Here is a 9931-nt window from a genome sequence, read left to right on the forward strand (position 1 = left end):
GTGCAGTTCAAGTCCCCTATATTTTGGGTGGTTTGTTTACAGCTTAAATTACAGTGTTCCATTTTTAATATAAGTGACAATGATAGTGCCAGACAGCATCTAGGAAGCACCTATATGGAGGCTTCAGCTCTGCCTCAAGCCAGAAATTTATTTCAGGAAACTTATTGGCATCAAGATGAGATTATCCAAATATACCCCAGAGAGAACAGATAGGTAGATAAAAACAGATAGATGGAGTAAGACAGCTCCATTTCTAATTCATATTTAATATCTGCATTCAGATGACTATCTTCCTCCTGCATCTCAGCAACCAAAAATCTCTCTTTATTTTATAAGTGAACACAATCAAGTCATCTGATGCAAAACTGGAAGGACCTCTAAATACCACCAAGTTTAGAAATGGCTTTTCTTTCATAACTCCATCTGATACTGAAGGCATCATGAGTTGATCATGATACTTTTTTCCAGCTGAGTCTCTCTGTAGCCTCAGAAATCTTTCCAACATAATATCGTAGGCAGCCCTAACCTATTTATCTGAGTTGGCACATAAGGCAGATGAGTAAATATAAGCCTAGGGAGGTCTGTGAAGACATGGGCTGGAGTAGATGTTTAGCTCATGGTACCCTCACTTCCTTCCATGGCTGTGTCTGTATTTTGTGGTCCTGCCCCCTAATCATATATGAATAATCTACAGGTGTGCTCCTAATCCATGCCAGGTCAATAAAAATCCTTCTCTAGGAGTTTTCAAACTGCAACTCAAGGAAGAGAAGCAGTCACTCTTCGGTTGGACATCATGATTACCACACCCCTACCAGGAGGGTGGGAGTGGGGAGGAAGGCTGCGGTACTAGGAGAGAATGTATCCACAACACAACGATGCACAGAGGAAAGACATAATCCTAACGTCACGTAATTCCCTCAACTCGCCTCATCCCTGTGGCGAAGCTGACCTCTTACCCTCCCGATCACGATCGCAGTGTCCTTCCAATACAGCTGTCATTAAGCTAATTTGAATTGGGTTTCTGTCCCCTGAAACCAAACATATCCTGACTAATAAAGAACAGAAAGGGTTTCCACATAACAAGGGAGGGAGGCACGGTGGAGAGATGAAGGGATTCGGGTGTAAAGATCAGAAATTTGTATTCAAATTCCAAATTGTCTTCTCACCAGCTGTGCTGTTTAAGGTCCTAGAATGTCAGCTTCCTCACCTGTGGAAAGGGGGAGGAATAAAAATAGCACCGACCTGATAAGATGGCTGTAAGGACCACATTTGAGAATCTGTGCGGAAGGCCTCTGTCCAGTAAGGCACGCCCAAAATGCCACTTACTGCTATCTTTAGTGCAGATTCAGAACTGCAACCCAGGTATCCTGACTCCCAGTGCAGCCTGCTTGCCAAAGAATCATACTTTCATGTCTCTCCTTTCTCTCTTTCTCTCTCTCTCTTTTCATCTAAAGATCTGCAGTCCCGCTTCAACATCCAAAAATCCCATTTAAAAAGTGTTTAACTTCTAATGCAGATATAACAAGTCATTTCTCAATTCCACTGTATCTGCAAAGCCTTCTATAATTCAACATCAAATATTTATTATTACATTTATTAAAGTTTTAATAATTTAGCATCTCCTGCATGTAAGAGAGGAGCTTAGCTAACCGGTTCCCCTGTATCTAACCTGGGTCACTTCAATATTTATATTCCAAAGATTCCATCTGAGTTTCATTTAGCAGAGCCTGTACCGTGGGCCTTTCACCGGAGCTGACAGTCGGTGAATTCTACAGCCTCCCCAGTGGCAAAGACTAACAGAAATCTGGCGCTGAATGGTGTTTGAAGAGATTTACCGAGTCTGGGCAGAAACTCATCCTAATATTCGCTTTTATTATGATCACTAAACTAAAATGGGGGAAAATATATATGTCTCCAGGCCCACTGGCTGAGTGACAGGCAGTGAGACTGTGAAGAGATGTGGGTATACGGCAGATCCAACTGGTAGGGCGTGTGGAAGCCTGTATAGTCATGCTTCTCAGAGGGGCTTCATTCTCCTAAAAGAAGAGAGGGATGGTGAGGGGTGCAAATTCTAATGCCCAAATTTCACGAACCCAGCTGTAAGTCCTGACAGACTCCTTCTTTTACCCACAGACATCCCCTTTCTCCATTGAAAAGTTCATTTTCCACTAGCATGGAATGAACTTCTATGTGCACAGTGGACTAAATGATCCCTAAAGATTAAGACAGAAAGTCCATTGAGCCTATCCCTTAATTGTACAGAGACTCCTGCCTCAATAGTAGTCAACATTTACTGATGACAGCTCACCAAACAGTCTGAGTTCAAATCCTGATTTTGCCACTCACTGCCCGTAATATGGTTGGGCAAATAACTCAAACCTTTTTGTGCCTCAGTTTCCTCATCTGTAAATAGTGGTAAATCCATCACTGAGTTGTGTGAAGGCAGAACTAATACATAGAAAGTGCTAATGGTCTGACAGAAAGGGAGCATTCAATACATGTTAGTCATTATTATTTGTAACTACGGGGCTAAGAGTTTAAACGTTATCTCATTCAATTCTCTAAAACATCCAAAGATAAAAGAGCAATTATTATTTATTTACAGATAGGAAACTGAGGCTCAGAAAGTTTAAGTCACTTACCCAAGGTCAGCCAGTAAGTTGTAGGGCTGGGATTTGAACTCAAGCAGTCTGGCTCCAGAGCCCTCACTATTCCCTTTGTCCAGCACTCCTCTCTTCTGTGTTTCGAGCAGGCAAGTGGGCTGCCTATCGAAGTTCTCTCGCCCTTTGGGGAAGGACCTGTGTGCGTAATCGGTGAGGAGGAGAAAGTGAGGGCAACATGATGGGATTGAAACTCTAACGAGGACTGAAGAACCCCACCCCATCCCAACATCCCTACTGGGAAGGGAGGTGCACATACAGGTTGTCTGCCACGGGTGTACACACACACACACACACACACACACACACACACACACACACATCCCGCACATTAACAAAATCTGCTGAGCATTACTCACCTCCAATAGAAGGAAAGCATTTTTAGAATTAAACTAAACAGGGTCTCTGTCAAGATACTTCTTGCCAGGCTCTGCTTCCTGGAGCCTTCCCCTCCAGGTGCCCCAGTATAATGTATCATCTACCTTGGTCTGGCCTCACTCCTGCCTACCTCACCCATCCTAATGGCCTGCTGTTCTTTCCCTCCCTTGCCTTTGCCATTGATGCCTAAAGTGATCAAGAGCAAGGATGCACACATCCCTTCTCTGTACTGCAAGCTTCATCTTTTATCACCTGACCCGACTGCATCGTATGGCTGCTTCCTTATTTGTACTGCAATGTCTACTTAAACTTCGAAAACACCTCACTCATTGAACATCAATTAGATGCGAGGTGCTGTACTAGGTATTCTATACACATTATGCAACTTAACAACAACCCTCTGAGGGAAACGCAACGATCTTTATTCTGAAAGTTTGGAAATGGAAGTTCGGAGAAGTGAACTGACTTGGCCCAAGAACTTCAGGTGGCAAACTGTGGTGGCAGGATTCTGATTCGGGTCTGTAGGAGTCCAAGACTACACTCTCTTCCCTACTCCTTCTTCCCTTCCTAATCTTTGTATTTATAGAGCCGGCAACTGTGTCCATCTCATGGGGAAGGACACAGGGTGACTCTGTGGAGAATTTCACCTTAAGACCAATGGTCCATGTTTCCTGAACACACTGTATCCAACTAGAGGTGCTCACTCAGAAAGAGCTAGATTCTGGTAGCTGGAGCATTCACACGGGTGCATCTGATGGGGGCCGTGGAGTGGTGAATACACTATCCTCAAGTGCCCTCAGAGTTCTGCTAACTCTGCTAGACCAGGTGGCCCACAGCTGAGAAAAAAGAGGGAAGAGGTGGAAAACACCATTTACATTCTGTTTCCTACCCTTTTCTCACCGCCCCCACTGCCATGCGGTGCTTGGCACTCTAGACACGCTGAACTGGAAGTACCTCGTCAGGCATGCCACTTCAAGACCCAAGACCTTATCTATCCCTTGTCCATGGAGAGAATGTGTGTGTGTGTGTGTGTGTGTGTGTGTGTGTGTGTGTGTGTGTGTGTGCGTTCATGCATGCATTCACTGCTTCTCCCGATTTCCCTCGGGGGAACTACCCTATTTGCAATTTCAATGCACAAAGTAAAGGTCCCTCCGACCTTGCTAATTACAAGGGTGGGTCAGTGACACAGGTCTGGCTAATTACGGCATTTTTCCCCTTAAGATATTGATTTGGGATATTGACAAATGTCCTCAACTAGGCCAAACAGAGGCATCATAGTCTAGAGATGAGGAGCACTGAATAAAGAGTCAGATTCACAGATTTAAATCCTGGTTTTACTGCTTACTGGCTGTGTGACCTTGGACAAGTTATATAACCTCTTTGCGCTTCAGTTTTCTCATGCATTAAACGGACTAATAATGGGTGAAGATGAAATAAGTTCACTTCAGTAAAATACTTAGAACAATACTCTCTCATAAGGGCACTCATGGTACTTTGGGCCCACCCAGATAATCCAGAATAATGAACCTCTCTTAAGACTCTTAACTTAATCACGTCATATTTCCAAATAATGGAGTCAACTATCTTTTGGGGTCATTATCAGGTGATGATGATGCTACTAGTCTAGGGTCCACAATTTGAGAACCAGTGACCTAGTGCCTTCCTGCTAATAGTTCACAACTTGGCACAGAAGTCCTCTCCACTGCAAGGTATCCCCTTTAATTTCCAGGTGTGTTTAGTCACCTCCCTATGTCCTTTCTCTGCCTCATACTTTCCCTCTGCCCTGTCATTAAGTATGACATCTTTTTGTTTGCAATTTTATCTCATTCAATGCACTGACTTGTTTGTCTTAACATGTTTATAACTCCAATACTTAGCCTGCCACATAGTAGTGTTCAATAAATTCTTAGTGCTTGGAATTGGAAGGCCACAAGAACAAGGAACCATTCTTAATTCCATTTAGAACAAATTCGATGTGAAAACTGTCATCAATTGATCAATGCTAACTTGCATTCTGATATCCTGTTATTCTTTCCACATTGTACAGAGATTAATAGTATTTTGCTATTTCATTTTCATTGATTTGAGATCATAGAAAAATCATCGATGGGCTCCAAAAGCAGGATTTTGTGGATGATTATTATTTAAACTATAATAGCTATTATCGCCTCTCTCTTATACGAAGACCCATCTCCAGATGAAATGGTAAAGAAGGCCCAGTGTGTAGCCCTGTTGTTTGCCATGCTTCTTCCCCACAAGTATATTTTATTTCATCTCTCAGGCCAGTCTCTTGTTCCATGCTCCTTGTTACACCATGAGATTCTAGAGAGCAGAGGTGGGCCTTGATTAATCTCTGTATTCCTACAGTACCTGGCACAGTGCCTGGCACACAGGAGGAGCCCAGCTAAGGTTTTCAAAATTGAACAGAATCTGTATGCAATTTAACTAGAGCTCGCTCAGCTCCTCCATCTATGCAGCTGACATCATTAGTGTCTCAAATGCTAAAAATCTCATTCCCAGTAGCTTCCTGCTAGGACAGGCTGGAGAGTGGGAGCTGTCCAGAGGCGAGTTCTCTTCTTTGGCCCTTCAATCCCTCCGACTTGAAAGCCTTCCTTCTTGCCTGAGATGCCACACAGCCAAATGCGATCCGCAATCCAAGGTTAATTGCTAATGTTTTCTCTCCTGCAAACGCTCCTAATTCCTTTAGTCTGGATTTTCTTCTTCTTTTCTCAACCCCTCAAGGAATTCCGTGTGTACCGAACGTGTGCCTCTTCCTTCATTCTGCAAATATTTTCATGTACATAAAGCCACCGGACTTACCGCACTGTACTAGACTTTGTGTATTCATTCCAGTCTCCCCAAACCCCATTAACAAAGAAATTGATGTGAACTCTCAATACTACGACACTACTTATTTTAAAATGTATCATAGATTGGACATAGCCTTTCAGCAAGAGAAACAGAAAAGAACTAAAGAATGGAAGAGAACAGAAAAGGGCTACGCTGTGCTACGATAACAGCAAACATAATAACTAATGCTCCTAGAGAGTTTAGCATGTGCAAAACTCAGTGTTTTAGAAGGTACTGCCCTTTAATTTTCACCGTTCCCATATGTGGTGTAAATACTGTCCACATTGTCCTCAAGGGCAAACACAGCTGCAGAAGAGCTCATGCAGTACACAAGTGGTAGAGCTGGGATCTGAACTCAGACAGTCAGCTGAGCTCCCTAGCCTACACCTTTGAAACGACGAACTATGTCCCATAATAACTGTATAGTTAATCAAAATATAACCTACATAAAGAGTCCAAGTCGCACCTGTAGAGCTTGATGCATTTTTAGAGATTGAAAATACCCATGCAACCACCACCCGGATTAGGAATTCGGTTATCAGCATCTCATACCCTTGTCATGCTTCCTCCACGTCATTGTCTCCTTTATCACCCCCAAATCATCCCTATCCTTTCTTCTAACATCATTGATTAGTTTTCACTGCTTTCAATCTTTATATAAATAAATATATACAGTTGACCCTTGAACAATTCAGGGGCTGGGAAACCAACCTCCCCACCCCGCCCAGAAAATCTGCATAAAACTTTTGACTTCCCAAAAACTTGAGTATATTCTATTGTGCTTAGCTTCTGTAATTCAATATTATATTTGTAAGATTCATCAGTGGTAATGGGTGTGGTTGTCATGTACTTTAATATTCATCATTAATCGTACTCCATTGTATGGGTATTCCATAATTTATATGTCTACCTTTTGTCAACTTGTGGATTTTTCCCCAGCTTTTTGGCAGTAGACATGCATGCTGCATGTATTTCTTAAATGTATTGTACATATCTCTGTTAGGCATATTATTAGGAGTGAAATCAATGGGTTACAGAATATGTGGACATTCAACATAAGTAAGTATTGCCCAACAGGTTCACAAAGCGGTCATACCAACTTACATCCCCACGGAAAGTGTCTAAGAGTTCCAGTTGTTCCATATCTCATCGACATCTGTTATCATCAGCTGTTTTATATTTAGCCACCCAGCTTGTACATTTGACTTTTAAATTGCTCTGCCTCCCATACTGCGAGATCCTATACTTTCATAATATTCTGTCACAGACTGAAAAACAAACAAACAAAAAACAACTAGCAAAGCACCTTTAAGTTTTCCTTTCCAATCTGACGGGGGTACTTATCTTTTTCTTTCTGACTCTGCTTTTCCACAGCCTTTCCACTAATCTCTGTTGTGATTCCATGGCATATTATTGGCTATCTATAATTATGATCTATTATTTATTAATTTCTTACATATCATCTGACTAGAACTTATTAATTTTTTAGGCACCCATGATACACTTGCCTGGGCAATATCATGTCAAACAAGTTTTATTCATGCAGCTTGGAAAACTCAACCTACACAGCACAAATTCTTTTGAATGGTGATGATCACAATCTTTTTTTTCCACCCATGAAGTGAAATCAATGGGCATGTGAGAGGTAAAATGAAGATAAGAGTTAAAAAGCTGTCTCTGATTGCTTTAAGCCCAGATGAAAGCATGTAGGCACCTCAAGCAGGATGATAACTTAGTGCCATAATCAAACCAATATTCTTCAAATATTTGTACAACTTTTCTTTAAAGGAGGAGCTTACTGGTTTGTGGAGAAAGGGGTGAGAAGGAGATTATCATCCCCTTTGCATCCTGAAAAACTCTGCTCTAGCCCCAACTTGATCAAAGCACACCCCCCATGTGACCAGACACAGAATTCAGAAGCATCTATTTGTTATTGAATCATGGTCCATGAAGCTCTCACCCCTTTCAACTTATTACGGTAACCCTTCCAACTACATCCAATCCTCCCCTGAAATGTATTCTATTACTTAATACTTCTCCCAATTTTTTTTTACATTTCCAAAGCTGTTTTACAGTCCCTGAATGTTGATATTCTGGGCCCCTCACGGCTAGCTTGTTATAGATATAATTAAAATAGGAGCAGGAAAGCCACTGAATCATTTTGTAGATCCCTGGTCTTTTTCAGCAGCATGACAGAGGACACAGCCTTCCCTACTCAGCCTTCTCCACCATCACATTTTTACTTGAATTTTACTGTAGCGGGAATTAAATTCATCTAAAGTTGGTGTCATATAACTTTGGGAGTATATTACGTGCCAGCATTAACTTATATTATTTAATCATTATAACTTTTGGGAGATGTTTTAATGAAATATTAAGAACATGAGTTCTGGAGCCAGAGGGATAATGGGTTGTAACTTGGCTTCATCACCTACTAGTAAAGGCATCACCTTTATACCTCAGATATACATATTTTTTACTTTGTAAAATGAAAACAATAGCATCATTTCATGGGGTTGATATAAAGATGTAATGAAATGCTAAAAAAGTGTTTGACACATAGGAAATGATCAATGGATATGAGTTATTACACTCTGTGAGTAAGGCACTGTTACTATCCCCATTTCACAAAGAAACAGAAACTTAGCAAGTCGAATGTGACCACACAGGATCACACAGCTCTTCACATGGCAGAGATAGGATTCTAACCCAAACCTGTTCAACACCAGAGTGAGTGTTACCATCAGCCATTCTGACATCTGTAGCTTCACTGAAATCACAAATTCAGTGTCAGCAGTACAGAATTCTGAGGAAAGTTAGTAGAAACCATCTTTCAGTTAGTTTCAGACAAAATCATTGGATCTCTTTGAGAACTGTCCTTCAACCGGCTGGTCTTTGCTCCAACTTTAAAATATGTAATGCAGAGAAATCTTAGTGCATGCTTTACTGGTCTCATTTACTTCAATTCGATCAAAAATGGAAATGATCTGTCATCCCTCCATGAAAAGTTGAGAAGGTGAGAATAAACACATTGTAAAGCAGGAGTGTTGGGTTGTAGGAGCTTCTTATGAAGATGCCACGGACATATGATGACATCTTGATTCACAGTGGCCCAAAAGGAGCTATGCAGTCGGAGGATAACAATCAATGGGGTATAAAGAGCCATGATTCCACGTTGCGAGTCAGGAGCCAAAAAAGTGTGACAAGCCAGTTCTAAAAGTATAACCAGAGTCCACTTGTGATAACATTTAAATTTCTAAAATGCCTTTTATAATCAAATTGGGAGAGAAAAAAAGAAAAAAGCTTCACTAGAAAGCTCCAAAATAGTGCTAGGATCAGAAGTAAGACCACTGGTTTAATTAAATCAATAAACATTTAGTAGATATCCAATATGTTCTAGAAACTGGGGATTAAAAAGCTAAATAAGTTATTTTCTTTGACCTTGAGAGATTCACCACATCATGGAACAGAATGATATATAAGCAACTAATTAGAACACGGTAGAGTGAGTCTATTACGAAGTTAACTATAAGGTATAAATTGTGTTAAGGAGAGGTGTAGTCTCTTTTCCTGATTAAAGAATAAATAAATTTGACCTGGACATTTAGAACCTATGGATTAGCCCAGTCTGTTCCCAGTACCAGAGCCATACTAGAAAGCATCTCATTCTCCAATCTTTCACCATCATGACTTTCCAGTATACTATTAATGGTCTTTCATAAAACTATTAATGATCCCATGATGGACCAGGTAATGTGTTAGCCTCTGTTCATATTTTATATAAGCCCCAAATGAGAGTAATGATGTTGAAATACAAGGCATTGAGGCCCACCAACAGAGGGCACTTTTAGGAGGATGAAGCATTGCATATTTAACAGTGTTCTGCACATCATCTGTGAGGAGCTGCCTACTTCAGCAACATGAAAAGCATTTCATCACAGAATTTCCTGTGATCCTGAAAGAGATGGGCCCCCAGTGCTCTAAGAAGTCTTTGCTACAGGATACTGGAGATGACTTCCCTACCTGACATCTGCAGGGTCTTC

The 9931-nt window shown here is 41.2% G+C and overlaps 1 protein-coding gene across 1 annotated transcript in view; it reads right to left on the reverse strand.

The window, feature by feature from the left end:
* Positions 1 to 9931, reverse strand: part of ASTN2 (astrotactin 2) — an 843256-nt gene that overhangs the window by 434931 nt on the left and 398394 nt on the right. The window lies entirely within an intron of this gene.

The sequence above is a fragment of the Pteropus vampyrus genome, unplaced genomic scaffold (genome assembly GCF_000151845.1).
Source record: "Pteropus vampyrus isolate Shadow unplaced genomic scaffold, Pvam_2.0 Scaffold61, whole genome shotgun sequence".
Lineage (NCBI taxonomy): Eukaryota > Metazoa > Chordata > Mammalia > Chiroptera > Pteropodidae > Pteropus > Pteropus vampyrus.